At 41.2% G+C, this 20,770-nt stretch overlaps 1 pseudogene; it reads right to left on the bottom strand.

Annotated features, from left to right (window-relative positions):
- Positions 1 to 2,492: 2,492 nt before the first annotated feature.
- LOC115362646 (uncharacterized) lies at positions 2,493 to 5,201 on the bottom strand (annotated as a pseudogene).
- Positions 5,202 to 20,770: the final 15,569 nt, after the last annotated feature.

The following is a 20,770-nucleotide window of genomic DNA, read 5'->3' as shown; positions in this document are numbered from 1 at the left end:
TAAACAACACATATGACAAAGCATGAAAAAATAAAAGCTGACATGAAAAAGACAGTTTTAACAGAGAACATTTGCATGAATACTGCACAAGATCCCATATGATGCAACTTTTTACCTGTAATTATAGGTGTCTTGGACACCTACAGAGTAGGTCTGCATGATTTGCAGCTCAAAAAAATGTATATTTATCATGGTGGTGTCATAATGTGGGACCTTTAAACAAGAACACTTTACATCTTAAACAGGAACTCACATTTTAAACAAGAACACTTCACATTTTAAACAGGAACAACTCACATTTTAAACAAGAACAACTCACATTTTAAACAAGAACACTTCACATTTTCAGCAAGAATGCACATTTTAATCAAGCCCAGAACCTGGTCATCCAGGATCCAAGTTGGAGCCCTGAAATTGATTAAGACAAACATAAATAATTACTTTAATTACAATTACTTTGTAGTGCACCATGTGTGTACTGATGAGGATCTAAGATAGTAATGTTAGTGTTGTACCATGGTAGTTATTCCTAATAGGAAATGTGTTCATGGCTGCAGAAGCACCCATGCATAGGGATAGGTATTAAAATCCAATTCCTATGTTGGAATTGGTGTCAAAGTCTCAAAGTCCCAAGATTTTCCCAAGATGTTTGTTTTTTTGTCATGCTCTGAGTTAACAGCAAAGTTATTGTTATCTGCTGGGACTGTGAGAAGGAATGCACTACTACCAATACTGAACATAATCCATAACCGTGCGTCCCTGTAAAACCAGTGCATTCTCTGGGGCTGCCTCCATCACCTCTGCTTCCTTTTACAGTTTCATGTCCAAAGTATGTAAAAGAGGTTATGGATTATGTTCAATATTTATCCTATTTGTCCATTTATCTAGTTACGCTCCCCTTAGATTGACTGCAGCAGCTAGTATGCTTCAGAAATCATGGACTGGCTTTCTATGACTTTTATTTTGGGAACATCAAGTCCCTGAAGGAGGAACTGATGCCCTGGCTGAAGGCCCACCTTGACGACAGGAGTGACAATTTGATTTGATTGATTTGATTTGATTTATTTCAGTCAATTACAGCAACAGAAAAAAGAAAATATCAGCAACAATGCACAAGTAATCAAAACAAGGACTGACCGAAAAGGTGTAGGCTGAAGCATTTGCATTTTCATTTTGTCCCTTCTAGAACAAGGTGACTTGTAAATGTTAATGCAAAAACCTTGGGACGCTGTTTCATTCATTTGAATTTAATTGAGTCCACTTTGAAGCAGTCACGTCTTCGCAAATGTATAGTAGAATGCTGTTTTCATTTAAATGTTGATGTTTAAAGAAGAATGCATTATCGTTTTAATCCCTAGTCCCTACAAAGTCCCTACAAAAGCAAGATAAAACGGAATGAAAATGACTAGGGATTCACAGCAAAGTATGTGTTTTAGGGTCAAAATTCTATTTCCCCACACCCTTACGAAAAAGTTTTCCCACGCAACATGACGTAGGTTCTGTTGATGGTGTAGCTTCAAACCACCCAGTTTGCCTGCCTGCGCGCACAGGTGTTGTGCCGAAATGCATCTCCCTGCCAGAATGTGTCCACGAGTGCTGTTCTGGAAATACGCCAGACTTCCATATAAATCTTGATATATCAGAAGTTTCCTCCCTAACTGCAAGATGAATGCTGGTTTTTAATCATCAATACATCTGATCAACAGTTAGATACAAATACTGTGACTTGCAGAGCCTCGATTCTGGTAATTTTAAGCTGCTGTGTCGTGGCTCTGAAAAAACACTCTGCCAGAGTGTGTGCCACATTTGTGTGCGCCACACTACCCTTACCTCAGGTTTCTAACTATAAATACATCTTTTTAACTGATCAGCAGTTCGGCACAAATATTTTGACTTTCAGAGCCTTGACTGTTGGTTTTAAGCTGCTGTGCAGTACTTTGGAGCTTGCATTAAATAATCCCTAAAAAACCAACAGCCTTTCAGAGGCATGCATTCATTCAGCACACTTTTTTTTTCACAGTATTATACTTGCTTAGAATCATTATTAGGACTTTGTGTTGAGAAGAGCAGAATATATGCAGTATATGTAATGATCATTGGAGGGGGTATTCACAATAATTTACAACAATATCCAAAAATTAGCAATATCATTCACAGATAAAGTCACTTACAAGAAAAAAAAAAGTTGACAGTGGTGCATTCAGTTTAAGGGACTGTATATTTTGCTTCAAGATGTATTTGAGTTTAACAATGTGCTGAAATGCTTAAACAGATGTTGAATTTGCTGCATTTTTAACACGTTTCTGATTTAAGATGAATTACAGCATCTTTTATTTCCATTATCATAAACCACCATTATGTTTATACGTTCACTAACAGACACTGACAAAACAGTAGCTTGGCACATATTATTTGATAAAAGTATTTGAGATACCATCTTTAAATAAATGCACTTGAACTTTCAATACAATAATAATGACCCTCACCTGCATCTACTCATTGAGCCAATCAAACTCGGTGAAGTCCCTGATGAAACACAGTACTTGGGGGTTCATGTATGTTGTCTTCCTCTTCACCACTCTCCCAGTCTTCCGGCTCATCTGCTCCTTGGCATTGTATTTACTGCCGTCAGGATTTATACTGACAAAAAATCTAGGAAAATGTGTACAGGAGTCAGGGGTGGGGCATGTGGGACAATATGCACATGTAAACAAGTTGGCAACTTGTAACTGTTTAGAAAAAAAAAAAAAAAAAAAAAAAAAAATATATATATATATATATATATATATATATATATATAGATAGATAGATAGATAGATAGATAGATAGATAGATAGATAGATATGAACAGTACAGGCCAAAAGTTTGGACACACCTCATTCAATGCGTTTTCTTTATTTTCATGACTATTTACATTGGAGATTCTCACTGAAGGAATCAAAACTATGAATGAACACATGTGGAGTTATGTACTTAACAAAAAAAGGTGAAATAACTGAAAACATGTTTTATATTCTAGTTTCTTCAAAATAGCCACCCTTTGCTCTGATTACTGCTTTGCACACTCTTGGCATTCTCTCGATGAGCTTCAAGAGGTAGTCACCTGAAATGGTTTTCACTTCACAGCTGTGCCTTATCAGGGTTAATTAGTGGAATTTCTTGCTTTATCAGTGGGGTTGGGACCATCAGTTGTGTTGTGCAGAAGTTGTCCTTCAGTTAGAATCTACAATGTAAATAGTCATGAAAATACAGAAAACGCATTGAATGAGAAGGTGTGTCCAAACTTTTGGCCTGTACTGTATGTGTGTGTGTGTGTGTGTGTGTGTGTGTGTGTGTGTGTATACAAAACGATTTTGTTTTTAATCAAATCAAGTTTTGAGAATGATTGAGAATGATTTTTGAGAATGATTGAAATGAACACTTTGTCCAACAGCTCCTCTGTTCTCTAATACAGCATTCAAGTTGTAAGAGGGCTTCAACCTACACTAACTCTCAGTTGTCAGTTTGTATTTATGTTTCAATCTTTGGGATCAAACTTTTTTTTTTCTGAACAAACTCCAGGGTTGTGCCTGCTTCCACCTGATACTCTGTGTTGAAAACATAGTAGCAGGCGAAGAGAGCGGCCAAGGCAGTGGTGAAGTCAGCCAGGTGAGAAGGAGGTGGGATTACAACCCTTCCTTCGATTGACAGCATCCATTTCCTGACACTGAGGATTGTATCTCCTTGAGAAAGAGCCAATCATTGCAAAAATTATATTTCGCAGTCACACATTCAATGAATTATTGGCTCCACATGAATGACTGTACAATCAACAGTGAATGAAACAGATCAAAGGAGCTGATACAGTAACTGGACTGGTGAAAGAAAAAAAGGTGACACATGAATAGCAAGCAATCTAAAATAGCAATAACAGCAGCAGAGGTAACTACATTTACTCAGTTCATATTTAGTCCTACTTCAGTAGATTTGGATGATATATTGCTTTTTCATTCATTCATTATGCATACACTACAATGTGCAGTAATGATGCATGTCTGAAAGGCAATGAGAGGGAAAACAAAACAGACCAAGGCTGACTAATGCTGACCACAACCACTTGTGTTTCCACACCAAACTTTCTTTGTCCATGTCTTCTACATTCAAAGGATTCGTTAACTTTGAATGTGAAACTTACCAAGCATGATGATCCTTGGAGTGACGGGGAGAGACAGCTGGGCCTCTGCATCTGTGGGACTGGTAGTCACCTATGAATGCCAGTGAAGATAAGAGTTACTTAAAACTAACTAGATGGTATAGTATCTCTAGAAGAAAAATATCTATTGATAAATTTGTTGATAAGGAGACAGTGTCATATGTTTTGTTGTGCTGATGGTTTGTGCATGTTTACGCACCCCTTGAAAAATTGTGTACACAGCAGGAAACAGTGACTCTATGCCCACCACACAGCATGCTCTTTAAAGAGAGTTTCTCAAGAGTTGAGAAAAAAGCTTGCACCGTCTGGGTTATAATGTGAGGTGAGGTCTATCAATGAAAGTGCTCAATCAAAAATAAAAATTCTGGTAGACAATTAATTGTAGAAAATTGTAAAGTCATGACAAATCTTCATAAGGAAGGAGCTTACATCAGCCAGGAGAAACAGTGAATCCTCTTGCTCTTTAAAAAGGGCCATCATCACGAGCGCCGCTGCTGGACCATCATTTCCTTCTCGGTCCTCCTTTAGGGCTTCTTTCAGAACAACTCTCACTCCCTCCCTCCACCTTGTAATCTGACTACTGAAGAAATCCAGGAGTCTTTTACCCTTTTGTCCAAGTCTTCATTCAGTCTTGTGTATAGTTCAACATCGGTGAGAGTGGTGAAGTGTGAAAATAAAAACTTCTGTGAAAAGAGAAATGGCCACTCTTTCCCTATGTCCAGAATGCTTGGGGAAGGATTTGCACTGATGTATTCCCTCTGTTTGGTGTAAGTGATTAGCTCTTCTACCCTTCCTCTCTCAGCACCTTTGGGTCCCTCATCTCAAGCCTCTTTTCCTCTAATGAAGGTGATGTTTCCCCATCTGGATAATCTGGCTGCCAACGAACACGTCTGTAAGTGTCTACTGTTGAACTTCTAGCAACTGCTGGCCAGTCATCATCACCATCCTCATCATCTCTCTGGGTGTGTTTGGGCTTCCGTAGACGGGACAGTGTGTTGCCTCGATTCATATATTCCACTGTAAGAAGAGACTACAAAATCAACAGTGCCACCATAACCCAATTTCTGCAACAACAAAACTGATTTGAATCTCAATCCTGATGAAATAGAGGAAATGCTCCTAGAAATGCCAACTGTGACATGTATAGTGGATAATGATGATAATAGAATCATAAAGATTGACCCTTGCACATCTGTTGCAAAGCCTTTTTTAGAAATCAAAAGCAGCAGTGCAGCGAAGATGACGTCACTGGAGCTTCAGTTCCAAGAGCCTCCACTGTACATGGTCCAATCCTAAATATGGAAACAATGTTAATTATTTCAAGAAGGTAGATTGCCTTACACCGCTTAGAACTTCACATTGGTGCTGGTGGTGTCAGGGAGGAAGTCCATAGTAGAAGAAGGGGTTCCGCCACACACAATGTGGTCACATTAATATCATTTATTAGTTAAAAGTTTGGCAATGCGTTTCGCTGCATGGGCTTCATCAGGCATTACAGTCAGTCCAAATCAGCTGGTTCATATAGGCTGCTTCTATAATCAGTGAAATCATATCCAAAATTATATCCAACCACACATTAACCAAACACCAACAGAAAGTATTGAGTAAAGGACTGCGTTATGTTCCTTCCAATAAGGTTAATGCATTCAATCTGAAGGCGGACTGTTACAGATTTGTCAGACAATTACACTTGAAACATTTTTTTTCACAACTTTACTCAGACAGTGTCAGCTGGGCCCACTGATAAATTTAAAAAGAAGTCCAAATTTGTTCCCACTGAGGCACCGAACCAGACATTGGCCACTTTCAGTTAAGTTGTTGAAAGAGATATAGAAGCATTGGTTGAATCCCAGCAGAGTCCAAGAAAACACAATGTCAGTATAATGGAAAGAAAGGCACTGAAAGAACTGCAATCTAATCCTAAAATCATTATCAAGCAGTCTGATAAAGGTGGTACTATAATTGTGATGAATACCACTGATTATGTCAAAGAAGCTATGAGGCAATTAAGCAATACTACGTTTTATCAGGTGCTGTCCAGTAATCCCACTGAAAGATTTGTAAGTGGAAGATATTGCATCCTAAATGATGCCCTTGCCAATAATTGGATTACTGAGAAACAGTTTGATTTCCTTAAAAATGACTTTCCTACAATTCCAGTACTGTACCTATTACCAAAGATCCACAAGTCTTTGATCAACCCGCCGTGGAGGCCTATTATTTCCAGTAATGAGTCACTCCTCGAGCCCTTAAGCCAGTTTGTTGATTGTCACATAAGAGATTGTTAAAGCACTTCCTTCTTATGTCACAGACACTGGTGATGTCCTGAGGCAGTTAAAGGACATAACTTCACCCGAACAAACTTTTCTAGTGAGTTTTGATGTTGAAAGTTTGTATACAAATATCCCCCACGAGGGCGGGATCGAAGCCATGTATCATTATCTTATCACTTTCTTATGAAACTCACAAAATTTATATTGGAATCAAATTATTTCATGTTCGACAGTAAATTTTATTTATAGACCCATGGCACTTCCATGGGCTCTCCTTTTGCGCCCAATTATGCAAATCTTTACATGGGCCTATGGGAAGAAAAGCATATTTTCAACTCTAGCAATCCATTTAGAGATGATGCCATGTTCTTTAAGAGATATATTGATGACATTCTATGTGTGTTTACCGGCTCAGAAGAACCATTTTTCCAGTTCAGGGATTATCTTAACCACACATATCCTTCCCTGAAATTTACTATGGAACACAACACAGACAAAATACACTTTTTAGACTTGCTCATCTCTGTCAACGAAGAGAGAACATTGGACACTACTATTTTCCGTAAGGAAACAGATAGAAATACTATCTTCCATGCCCAGAGTCACCACCCCAAGTCTCTTAAAGAGAATATCCCTTATGGACAGTTTCTCAGATTAAAGAGGATTTGTAACAAAGAAACTGTCTTTGACTCTGAAGCCAAAGCTATGAGAGAGAGATTTATCCAGAGAGGCTACAGCAGAGAAACCATAGAGAAAGCATATAACCGAGCCAAAGAAAAGGACAGAGAGAGTCTGACACCGAGACAGCGTGAACAAAAAGAAAATTCTGTCACTTTTGTATCTGAATACAGCCATTTATCTAATGCAGTGAAGGGTGTCATTAAAAAACATTGGAGCATGTTAAACAGCAACCCAAGTCTAAGAGCTCTAGCTCAATGCAACGCTAGATTTTACTTTAGGAGGGGCAGGAATATTAGAGTGCACGGAAATTACAGATGTGGAAGGTGTACGCATTGCTCCCATACACATAATACCAAAGTGTTCAGTCACCCTCAGACGGGTGAAAAGTATAAAATCAAGGAGTTTATAAATTGTATGTCAACACATGTAGTATATATGCTAAAATGTCCATGTGGGAAGATATACATAGGACAAACAAAGCAGAACCTGAAATTGAGAACAGCCGAACACAAAGCTGCAGTTAGAAATGACAACATGGATTATGCCATCGAGCCATGGTTTCTGTCTCTATAATGTCAAGCGGCCTCTACCCTTAAATCGATTGGACTAGAGAGGGTTCTTCCCAATCCAAGGGGAGGAAATCAAGTTCAAAAGCTTCTTAAGCGGGAAGCATACTGGATTTATACTTTGAACTCCATGGAGCCCCATGGTTTTAATGAGTCATCAGGTCTTAGCTCATATTTATGATAATGTATGTGTTGCTTTTCTATATGCATGAGTCCTAACATTTGTCTCTCTTGCACACAGACACTAGGTGTAGGGAAAGGACAGGATATTCCCTCACCCAAGTCTGCTCCTGTTTCTTCCCTCTTTATATAGGGACAGAGTTGAATATTTTTAAGATATTATGATGTGATCTAGATTTATTGTAATGTATCCAGAATGTAGTATATACTGTATCTGCATATGTATTTGGAAGTAATGTAATGTATTTGTATTTGGAGTTTATGGCCTATTATGTTCACATGTTCTTTCTGTGTCCAGATGACGCCATTTAGTTAGGAGAGGCAGGACTACACCCCCTCCCACACTTTATCCTCCTTCACCACCCTCCTCCCCTCATGTATTGATTAGAGTCAGTGGCGGATTTAAGAAATTTGAGGCCCAAGGCAAAGGGAGGCATGGGGCCCTCTGAAATGAGAAGACAACACACAAAACAACAGGTCAATTACACAGATACATACATTTTTTGTTGTTTTACCTTTTGTCCCTCTCTTCCTGTCCCTTTTTCACGTTGTCTCTCTCCCTTTTTACTTCTGTCCCTTTTACTCGTTGTCTTCCTCTGCCTTTTTTCTTTCTTCTTCTTTTTCTCTTCCTGTTTTTTTCTCGTAGTCTTTGTATTTCTCTCCCTTTTGTCTTTTTTCATCTTCTGTCCCTTTTACTCATATTCCTCTCCCTTTTTTCTTTTTCTCTTCCTGTCTTTTTCTCGTAGTCTTTGTATTTCTCTCCCTTTTGTCCTTGTCTTTTTTCATCTTCTGTCCCTTTTACTCATATTCCTCTCCCTTTTTTCTTTTTCTCTTCCTGTCCCTTTTTCTTGTTGTCTTCCTCTCCATGTTTTCTTTTGTCCCTTTTTCTCGTAGTCTTTATATTTTTATTTATATTTTTTCAGTTTTGAGAAACTTCTCTCACCTGAAGCTACTGTCACAGGGAGAGTGAGCAGAAGTCTGAGAGCTATACTCATTTTTGGATATAGGTCTAGGATATTCTCCTTATAGATATAATCAAGCATCTCAGATGGTGATGAGATATGTGTGGGGAAGGACCTAACTGCACCCTTTACCTCAAGTTTCAGGTCCTCTGCATCAATATCATCCATTCTCTGCTCCAGTCTGTGGCAGCATTCATCCAGCTTCCCTTCCCTTCCTTTCTATGCTGGATTGCGGCACAGCCCACTGTACAGACAGGCTGCTTACCCTCCTCCAGGGCACTTCATCCTCGCAGACGGCGGGTACCCATGCCTCCAGCATCCCTCATCAATCTGTACAAACAGCCAGTGCAAGGTGTGGGAGCCCAGCGCTTTAATGCCCATCATTCCAAAGGCACGCTCTATTATTGAGCGTGCCTTTAGAATGATGAAGAGCAGGTTTAGGGCCTTTTTCTTTTTTTTACAAGCGCTGGAGGTGCACCACACCTTTGTGCCTCAGATAAGTCATCACAAAACGTGATTCTTATTTTTGAGTACTTAAAGTACTTGATGCTGTTTGCTAACACTTTTATAAATTGTACTGAAGTTGTAGGTACTAAAAGCAAGACGACATGTGAGAACATAACAATAATTTAATTTTTAAAACATAGAAACTTTTTTACAGCAGGATTTCAGAAAACAACATAACTAAAATGAAATAACTATATACAATATAAAATTGAAATTAAATTAATAGATAACTAAAATGACTAATTACAACTGATTAACTATATACAACATGAACAAAATTAACGCCTTTCCACCATTCTCTCGAGGAGAGAGAAGAGCCTCTCCATCCGCTGTCTGCTCTCTCTCTCTCTCTCCTCTCCTCCGCCTCCCTCTGCTGCCTCATGTCCTCCCTCAGTAACTGAAGCAGCTCATCGTCCCGGCTCCTCTTCCTTCGGGGCCCTGGGACTGGCTCCTCCTTCTCCTCCTCCTGCTGACCCACCGCTGCAGCTGGCCCTGGTGTGTCATCAGGGAGAGAGGCGATGAGAACGGGGGGGCGATGGACGGCCTCTGTCCCAACACCTCATCCGTAAGTGCAAACCAGGGCCAGGTTGCAGCGGTGGGCTTCCCACTGACCCCCTCTCCAGTCCCTGGGTATTTGCAATCCTAAAGCAGTGGAAATCATTCACTTCAACAACTTTCAGCAAAGTATGTATTTATTTGCGTGGTTAAAACAAATATAAGTTTGTTTCCACATCATCATTCAAATCTGCACCTACCTTATATTTTTTTTTTTAAATTGTCCCATTTTTTTTTTTGCCTGCTGGGGCTCCACCCTCCCCAGCAGGCCCATCTTCTCCAGTATGATTCTAAACACAGAGAAACAAGAGAAAAGGTAAGCGCAAGATCACATTAACACGGGGATGCAAGGATTTACAAAAGGTGACATCAGGACACTGACAAATGGCCTTTGTATTGCCTTACCTCCATCCGACTGCCGCCGAATGCTTGGCCCCTGTGAACAGATTGTCATTCTCCACTCTCAGCCTGATGAATTTCTCGGTCTGCTCCTTGTTCCCTAAAACACAGTAAAACATGTTTTGTGTTACAACAAAAGAAAAAGGGTTAAAATATTTTTTAAAAAATCAGAAAGATTGATTGACTGATTTATCTATCTATTTATTTATTTACTCACTCCAAACGTTTTACTAGACTTTAAAATTGACAGTCTGTAAAAATAAAATATATATTTTTTTTTAAATCAACATAAAATAATATAAATTTAATGGTCTTTTTATGTACATTATATGAAGCAACCTCTCAAACTTCTGAAAGTGAAGTTTGTATAGCATCAAGCTAACAGTTACTCAGCATTATTAGTCACATATTTCACATATCACACATTTTAACTGAATTTTAGGGTTTTGGTTTAACATATATGGCGTTTGGATGTTCAAATTAGTAAAAACCGAATATTTTATAATGTGAAATCTGAATACTTACATTTATATGTCGAATCGTCACTAGATGCCGCCGTTGGCGTTGCCATCTCGGTTAATTTTTCTCCGACTGAGCAGCAGCACGCAAAGCATTTTGGGATACGGGAGCCCGCAAAGGCTAGTCGCGGTGCAGCCTTCGAATCGGCTACCAACGGCTGAAAAGGAGGCTGCATTTGAAGTGCGAATTTGAAGGATCCTTCGGCTCTGGATGAATTGGGACAGGCCTTCGCGCAGAGTTGTGACGTAACTGGCCTTCAAATGCGGCCTTCGAAGGATGCAGACCCTGAATTGGGACACAGCTACAGACAGATGAGCTCAGTTTGATTGATGCACTCTATGCATGACGGAGAAATGACGCAACAAAAAAACAACAGCATTACTGTTGGGAATCTCATTTTTCCTACCTAGCCACGTTAGTAGCCTACATGTTACATGGTGTTGAGTCCCTTTATGCATAAGAGCACAGGACAGAGCTCAGACTGAGAGGTGAGTGTTTATGCTGGCTAACGTTAGCTCCCTTGCTAACATGTTCTAACGTAACTAGTTAGCACCTCAAGCATCTCCAATTCAATCTGACAATGCAGTTGTCCATTTCATTATGTTCTCGCTAACGTTAGTTTAGCTAACATTAATGTAAACATTGGCTTCGCCCCTACACTTCAGAGCGGGGTCGTTCATGCTAAGGTTAGCTAACGTTAGCGGCTAGCTTTGCCCAGACATCTATGTTGTTGTCAGATATTTGAATAACATTAGCAAACATTACTATATCTTCATAATGTATGAAATGTTGGTTAAAGCTAGTGGATATAGGTTCTGCTAACGTTAGCTTTAACCGTTAGCTCACATCAACTTCATGGTTAACGTAACGTTAACGTAACGTTAGTCAGAACAGATAAACAGTGATGTTGACCTAACCCGAAACATGTATTATTCCAGTAACGTAAATCTAATTTATTAATGAAGCTACATTATATAAAGTCAACTTTATATAATTATATAAAGTCAACTTTTAATGTAATAACCTTATGAATTTACATAGATACTTGGTGTCTAAAAGCTTGCTTTTTAGACTCACTGAACACATGATGAAAACTCTGTGAATGGCTCTTTTAAAGACTAACATGTTGAATATCATTTTGTAGGGAAGGGTTTGGGGTACCCAAAAAGCACATTCAGGAAAACCTTTTTTTTTTTTTTTTTTTTTTTGTTAAGGAAAGAATCACTTATAAGTGCCGTTATGGATGTTATACGTCTGAAATAGACAAAAACATAATCAATCAGTCTGAGTATATGCTGTGGTCTGAGAAATAGCAGTACATCCCATTTCAGGTTTTGCACTTAAACAGGAAGTAAACCAGGAAGTAACATTTTCCACCATTTTTGGGTTAAGTACCCACAGCGTGTTTATCTGGGAAAAATTGTGCATTGGTTTGTCTAGGAAATGATTGGAGATGTTTTTTTTTTTTTTTTTTTTAGGAAAAAACTAAAATACATAGAAATAAGCCAAAGTGGTGGGTATAATAAGTGCAGTGAAAACAGCAAAAGAAGAAATTCCTAAGCCTGCACATATGAAATACAGAACCAACAACAACCTAGCACAAGTTAAATTTAAAAACTACAAATGACTGTGAACACTCAAATTAATAAAACCAACAGTAACCATGTTAAAATACTTAATAAAGTTTGCTATTTCATAGTAGCCTAATAAAAGACATTTAAGCCCAAACATATATTCATTCTTCACAACACATTACAGTCGTAACATTGCAAAATCACTGATAAGATGGACGTAACATGTCATCGCGGAAGTAGTACAGCGGTTAAGCCCTCAAATCAAGGGAAATTGTGCACTTTTACATAGAAGCATGAAACTTCTACCATAGTAAGTTTATACCATGAGGTTTATTTTCAGATGTGGAGGGAAGTCAGATTTGACCTCTAAGGCCCGGCAGAGGTCAAATCCAAGATGGCCGCCAATAATATTCAAAAATGCATAACTTTGGAACCAAACACAATAGAAAAACACTTAAAATGTCATTTCCCACTAACCTTTGGGTGCCCATTCTGTTTATGATACCTTTGAAATCACCAGAATTCAAGAATATGCATTTAGATCAATGTGGAGGTCAAATTATGCAGACAAAGGGAGGTGAACGGTGCAAAAAGGTAGTTTATTTCCAAAATAATAACAGTAATGATGTTAATAGTGATTATAACAATAGTAATGCCAATAATAATAATAATTATCATAAGTTATTTTTAACTGATTTATTATTTAACTTTTTAATAATTTATTTTTAACTTAATTAACTTTATTTTTAACTTAATTTTTTAACTGATTTATGCAGAAAATTTCATTGAACCTAAGGTCGCTTTACAAAACAAAAAACCTTCAAGGGATGGAGAAGTGGCAAACAGACAACACGACGGTCCTTTCATGTCAGGATCACAAAATGGCAATGATCTAAAATCTTAACAATCCCCAGAACAAAAACAGAGATCTGTACACTTAAGTGCAGCTTTGACAGATGAGCACCATCCAGTGCACCCTTTCTGGCAGTTGCAGCGGATCAGCTCATGGCAGGACTTTGCTGCTTCAGGGGGAGTGGTCCAGAGTGGCTGCCACCCAGTGGTTTCCTTTGTCCAGCCCCAGTCAGATGGCTCTGGCATCTCTGGATCCAGGACCAGTGACTGGTTCCAGATGTTGGCCTGAAAGCAAGTACACTTGATGTGCTGTTTGAGAGCAGCCCGGGTTGGAGGGATGTGTTCTAAACTCCTGGACTTCTGGGAGAAAAGCTGTTTCCTGGCATCATTCACTTCCATGCTCTTACTGGTTCGGTCATACATGAGCACCACAAATCGTTCCAGCGGTAACATGGAATCTTCACTGACCTCACTTAACATGCACAGGAGTTCCTGGAAAGCATCGCTGACCTCTGGGAAAGACTTCCACATCTCCCACGCACTCTTCTTTCCATGGCCAGCAAATGCAGACAGTGTCACATCCAGTGAAAACGTGAAAGACAGGGAGAGTCAGGCACTTGATAGGAGTCATTGTGGCAATCATTTTGTGAATAGCAATGAACCGGAAACTCGACCCAACACCCAAAGGAAACCCACAGTTCACCAGGAGCTATTTTGCTAAAAGAAGCCACTGCCAACACCACCACATCCGTATCAACGGTACGTATGGTGACCTTCTTACAACCTTTCTGCACAGCATCTGCCACATGCAGAAGTAGCCGTGTGTTGGCCTCTTCTTGTGAACATGGGGCAAGGTGGGCCACACATGAGTCAGCAGGAGAGCAGAGGACTTCAGTTCCTTCTGTTGCATATAGTTCCTTGTCCTCTACTACAGGTAGATGAACGGCTTCTCGGGCCAGGAACGAGAACAACTGCGTTTTGTTTTCTTCACATCGAAGGAAGTCTTTCCGGTTCTTGGGCATCACAGTAAGAGGAGCCACCCTTTTCCTTATGCCACTACCCCTCTTCTGTCTGGTTGAGGCTTTCAGGCTGGCAGATAGGTAAACATCACAGACAAGGTCAAGGTCAGAGCTGGAGTTGCTGCCTGGTTTTCATTAGAAAAGAAGTGGTTGATGTCTCCATCTCGTGTTTGACATGAGATGTAAAGCCTTGAAAAAAGACCACAGTCACTCTTCAGCGTGGCAAGTTGTGCCTTCTCTGCTCAACTAGAGGGAAGCGCTCATGTTGAAAGAGTGGCTCCTTTTTCTGTGATGCCCAAGAACCGGAAAGACTTCCTTTGATGTGAAGAAAACAAAACAGAGTTGTTCTCCTTCCTGGCCCGAGAAGCCGTTCATCTACCTGTAGCAGAGGGCAAGGAACTATATGCAACAGAAAGAACTGAAGTCCTCTATGCTATGCTGTGAGTGCACAGACTGGGATGCTATGCTATGAGTGCACAGACTGGGATGTACTGCAGGACACAGAGGGAAACTGGGGGGACACGGACATTGACAGGGAGGCTGACTGCATCGTCAGCTATACATCTTTCTGCGGGGACATGATCGTACCAGTGAGGGTGGTGTGCTGTTACCCGAACAACAAGCCCTGGATCACCTGTGACATCAAGGGGCTCCTGAACCAGAAAAAAGCTGCCTTCAGGAAGCAGATGCAACGGGAGCTGAAGAGGAGACTGAAGATGGCCAAGGTGGACTATAAAAAGAAGGTGGAGAGGAAGTTGCAGCATAATGACACCAGAGAGGTATGGAGGGGAATGAAGAACATCACCGGCTACAAACTGAAAAAAAGCCAGGCTACGGCAGGTGATGTGGACAAGGCCAATGAGTTCAACCAGTTTTATAATAGGTTCGGCACAGCGGCCAGGGTCTGCACTGCCTCATCATCACACCCCTCCACCTCTCCAGCAGCAGCCCCCTCCCCTACACCACCCTCTCTTCACTTCTCCAGCCCCAACACTGCAGCTGCAACTCCGCTGCCTCCTAGCTCCCCTCCCTTCTTCTCTGTAGATGAGGTGAGGATGGAGCTGAGGAGACTGCAACCGGGGAAGGCGGCTGGCCCAGATGATGAGTGCCCGAGGCTGCTGAAGGTCTGTGCGGACCAACTGGCTGAGCCTCTCCAGCAAAATCTGTTTAACCTGAGCCTGCAGGTTGAGAGGGTCCCGGTCCTGTGGAAAACATCATGTCTTGTGCCGGTCCCCAAGGCTGGGCGCCCGGCCAAGCTTAACGATTACAGACTGGTGGCCCTTACATCACACATTATGAAGACCCTGGAGCGGTTGATCCTCCGTCACCTGAGACCACAGACCAAACATGCGCTCGACCCCCTGCAGTTTGGGTACTGGGAACACATCGGGGTAGACGACGCTGTCCTCTACCTGTTACACCGGGCCTACTCCTTGGATACTACTTGGATGAGCCGGGGAGTCAAGTGAGGATTTTGTTCTTCGACTTCTCGAGCGCCTTTAACACCATCCAGCCTCTGCTGCTCCGAGAGAAGCTTGGACTAATGGGAGTTGAACCTGCCCTCACATCCTGGATCACTGACTATCTGACTGGAAGACCACAGTATGTCAGGTTGGGGAGCTTTGTTTCTGGGACGGTTGAGAGCAGCACTGGTGCTCCTCAGGGGACTGTGCTGGCTCCGTACCTGTTCACCCCGTACACATCAGACTTCAGCTACAACTCACAGTCCTGCCACATTCAGAAATATTCTGATGATACAGCTATTGTGGCATGTGTGAGGAAGGGGCAGGAGGCAGAGTACAGGGACCTTGCGGGAGCCTTCAGCAGCTGATGTGAGAGGAACGGCCTGATCCTAAACACCAAAGAGACCAAGGAGATGGTCATGGACTTCCGCAGGTCTAAGCCACCGATGCAGCCAGTCAACATCAGGGGTGAGGACATCGAGGTGGTGCAGTCCTACAGGTACCTGGGGGTGCACCTGGACAGCAAGCTCGACTGGTCTGTGAATACAGATGCTGTCTTCAGGAAGGGCCAGAGCAGGCTCTACTTCTTGAGGAGGCTCAGGTCCTTCGAGGTCTGTGGGGAGATGCTGTACATGTTTTACCAGTCAGTGGTGGCGAGTACCATCTTCTATGCTGCTGTCTGCTGGGGAAGTAGTGTGACAGAGAGGGACACCTGAAGGCTGGACAAGCTGATCCAGAAAGCTGGATCAGTGCTGGGGAGGCACCTGGACTCACTGGGGATTGTGGTGGAGAGGAGACCAAGCTGTCTGACATCATGGACAATATCAACCACCCCCTCCACCACACCCTGGTGGAGGGGGTGGTTTTTTGTTTTGTAAAGCGACCTTAGGTTCAATGAAATTTTCTGCATAAATCAGTTAAAAAATTAAGTTAAAAATAAAGTTAATTAAGTTAAAAATAAATTATTAAAAAGTTAAATAATAAATCAGTTAAAAATAACTTATGATAATTATTATTATTATTACTGGCATTACTATTGTTATAATCACTATTAACATCATTACTGTTATTATTTTAGAAATAAACTACCTTTTTGCACCATTCACCTCCCTTTGTCTGCATAATTTGACCTCCACATTGATCTAAATGCATATTCTTGAATTCTGGTGATTTCAAAGGTATCATAAACAGAATGGGCACCCAAAGGTTAGTGGGAAATGACATTTTAAGTGTTTTTCTATTGTGTTTGGTTCCAAAGTTATGCATTTTTGAATATTATTGGCGGCCATCTTGGATTTGACCTCTGCCGGGCCTCAGAGGTCAAATCTGACTTCCCTCCACATCTGAAAATAAACCTCATGGTATAAACTTACTATGGTAGAAGTTTCATGCTTCTATGTAAAAGTGCACAATTTTCATGGCTATCCGCTGAACTAAAGATACCACACATTACAGTCAGCACAAAATTCAAAACTCGGGCAAGGAAAACAAACACTACACTTAGCTTTGTCTTAGAGTGCTACTGTACAATTCACTCTGCCAGGACTGGTTCGGGAAAATGGTATCTTCCTCTGTTATCCACGCGAGGACTTAGAAGTTTAATGATCTGATCCAAACTGATCCATGATTTGTCCTCTTTGGAGGGAAGTGCGAAGACCAGGCCAGATTTTTCATTTTTTCGGAGGAACTGAATCTCAGCCCCCGTCTCATCTTTTTGTGTGACCAAGATTTGGCAGTGACGAATTTCACAAGGAGACAATCCTTAGCTTTTTTAGGTAAGGGTAAATCCAAAATAGTGATCTTATTGTCAAAGCAGAGGGATGTGGTGCCGCGCCACCCTGTGGAATGTTTACAAATGTCCACACAGACCATTGCCGAATGAAATTATCATTATTTCAGGATAATTCAAACTCAGATATCCCACCAATAGAATATGGGATGTCTAAGTTTGAATGATTCTGATCGAAATATTAACCCACACTTTCTTAGCATCCAGTACAGTCTGATACCACCCTGTTAGTCTCATGTGGAATGTTTAGATCTTAACGGGTTAAAAATAAATAAATATGAAAATGAGCCAGTCTTTTGAACGGCTCTTTGAAAGGAACGGATCCTCAAGATCCGGCTCCCTTCAAAGAGTCATAAATCCCATCTCTAACTGCTGCACCTGCACATCCAGTATCTGGATCTTTGGATCCATTTGTAAAAATAAACACTGAATCTGGGAAATGCTGATCAAAATAATTCTGGACTATACGCCATACCTGAAGTTTTCCTGACTTTTCCTTCAATTCTTGATTTATGCTGAGGTCTACAGTTGGCAAACGGAATAACCAAGGAGGAATGGAAGAGATTGAAACTGTGGGGCTGTACTGTATATTACTTAATCCTACATTTTGTGCCTTCACGTCACCAATCCCAGCAATCTGCTAAAATCTTCTTGGCAGGATGTTCATCACAATGCCCCTGGAGATTGACCCAGTATGCCAACATTAGCTTAACTCTCCTAATTCGCAGAGGCAACTCTCCCATTTCCACCTGCATTGCTGCCACTGGAGATGTTTTAAATGCCCCGCTGCAGATTCTAAGGGCCTGAGCTTGCAAAACATCCAGCTTCTTAAGATTTGATTCTGCTGCTGATACATAAGCTATACACCCATAATCAAATACTGATCTTATGAGTGCCCAGTATATCTTTTGTAGAGATGATCTACTTGCTCCCCACTCCTGTCCTGCCAAACACTGCATTACATTCAAGACCTTTTTTACTCTTACTTATAACTTTACCTAAGTGAGTGCTCCATGTAAGTTTCTCATCAAACCAGACCCCAAGAAATTTGATGACTTTAACCTGTTCAAGATGCTGTCCATAAAGTTTTAATGAGATTGGTGTAACTTTATGTCGCCTTGAAAAGCAAATCACTTGTGTTTTTGCCACGGGCAATCCAAACCCCCACCTCAAGTATTGCATCTTGCATTTTCTTACCCACATGAACTACATTGTGGCCTTTTGCCCACAGAGCCCCGTCATCTGCATACAAAGATTTCCCTACGTTTCGTTCTACCTTATTAAATATGATGTATTATATTGAATAGCAATGGACTACACACACTTCCTTGTGCAGTACCAATATTCTGCCCCAACTCTTACTTGTATTTTTCTATCGATTAAAAAATCCAACACCCAGTTTTACGCCCTTCCACCAATTCCCAGTGATTTTAATTTAATGAGTAGACCTTCTTTCCAAAGCATGTCATATGCTTTTTCAACATCAAAGAAGACAGCTATCACCACTTTCTTGTTGGTCTGTGCTTTCCTAATGTCTGACTCGAAACACAATATAGAGTCCATTGTGTTCCGACCCCTACGGAAACCACTTTGATATGGAGAAAAGAGCTTTACATTCTAGGAAATATACTAACCTTTCTGTGACCATTCTCTCCATGATTTTACACAGATGTGACTTGAATGCAGTTGGTCTACAGCTAGATGGATCTGAGGGGTCCTTTCCTGGTTTATGCACTGGTATTATTATTGCTTGTTTCCACACTGAGGGAAGTTGGCCACACTCCCAAACCCTATTAAACAGCCTCAACACTATGGTTAGTGCCTCCTCTGTTAGATGTTCCAGCATTTTATAACATGCACCATCTTTCCCAGGGGTAGTTTGCCGAGCATTAATTATTGCTCTCCTCAGCTCAAACATACTAAAAGGCAGGTCTAACTGATCTCCAGTCATCTCCATTTTCTCTGTCTGAACTGTAACCTTTGCTAAATGTTTTAGCTAGTAGTTCAGCCTTTTCCAAGTTGTTGACAGCCATTTTATCCCCACTGTTTAATACTGGTAATTCATCATTTCTTCTGCTTTTCCTTTTCAAAGCTAATCTTCTTGCCTACTATAGTCCTCACAGGATAGTGATCGCTACCCACTGTTGGGTAGGAGCAGAAGACATCTTCTGCTCCGTCTCCACTCCGCTTCTCCAGCATTTTGCTACGGGCTTGAACATAGCGATTGCGGATCGCCTTCCACTTTTTTTGGCAGGTCTCGGCGTCGACCCCCAAAATCCCTGCGATTTGTCGCCAACTGTCTTGGCACGCATGCTTATCGCTATGCATTGGCAAAGTGTTGTCAAAAAGGTGCTGGTAGTTTCGGACCAGGTCCAAGAGTCTCTCTTCAAAACTTTCTACCATTGCCTTCTGACCCTCTGACCTCACTGTCACTGTCACTGTGTAGTCATTCACACGAGCGCCTCTAGTGGTTATGGTGTGTTCAGACAGGACGCGATAACGCAAATTCGCGCGTCAAGTTTACATTATGGCGTGTTCAGACAGGACACGATAATGCAAATTCGCGTGTCAAGTTTACATTAAAAGTCGATGCATAGACGTCATTACACACGATTTCAGGCCGGGCGACACGATATGCGCGACGCGATGATGCTTCATTGCGTCCAACGCGTCAAAAAATTTCAACTTTTGACACGATATCGCATGATGCTTTGACGTGATAGCCTATCAGTGTTGATATTCTCCCTACGTCACCTATGTCAAGAACCGCCAAAGGAAATCGGAAAATGGAGGACAAGATTATTGTTGTCGTGTGCGGGCTACCGGAGCTCTACGATACAACTTCTGTTCTGTAGCCTACAGGGACCGCACCAAGAAGGAGCAGGCGTGGGCAAAAGTCGCGGAGGAGCTCGGACTACCAGGTAAGTTTGCGAAGATGTGTCTGTTGCTTATGCAGGTATTGGATGTAATTTACTATTAACCATGCTGGCGGTAACATTAACCCGGAATATCTGTCTCGCTACATGTGTGCGTCTTGTCAGTTGAAGTGTGTCGCCGCAGATGGAAAAGGACGATAGACGCGATTGAGGAAATAAATGATTCCATGGTCACGTGACGCGTTATGTGTGTTACGCACGATTAAATAGCGTTCATCACGGCCTGTCTGAACACGCCATTAAGTCAATACTGCATCTCGCGCATGCATCATGTTACCTCACGCCGAGATGAGTGACCTGTAC

The sequence above is a fragment of the Myripristis murdjan genome, chromosome 1 (assembly GCF_902150065.1).
Source record: "Myripristis murdjan chromosome 1, fMyrMur1.1, whole genome shotgun sequence".
Classification (NCBI taxonomy): Eukaryota; Metazoa; Chordata; class Actinopteri; order Holocentriformes; family Holocentridae; genus Myripristis; species Myripristis murdjan.
This window is presented reverse-complemented; position numbering and strand designations above follow the sequence as displayed.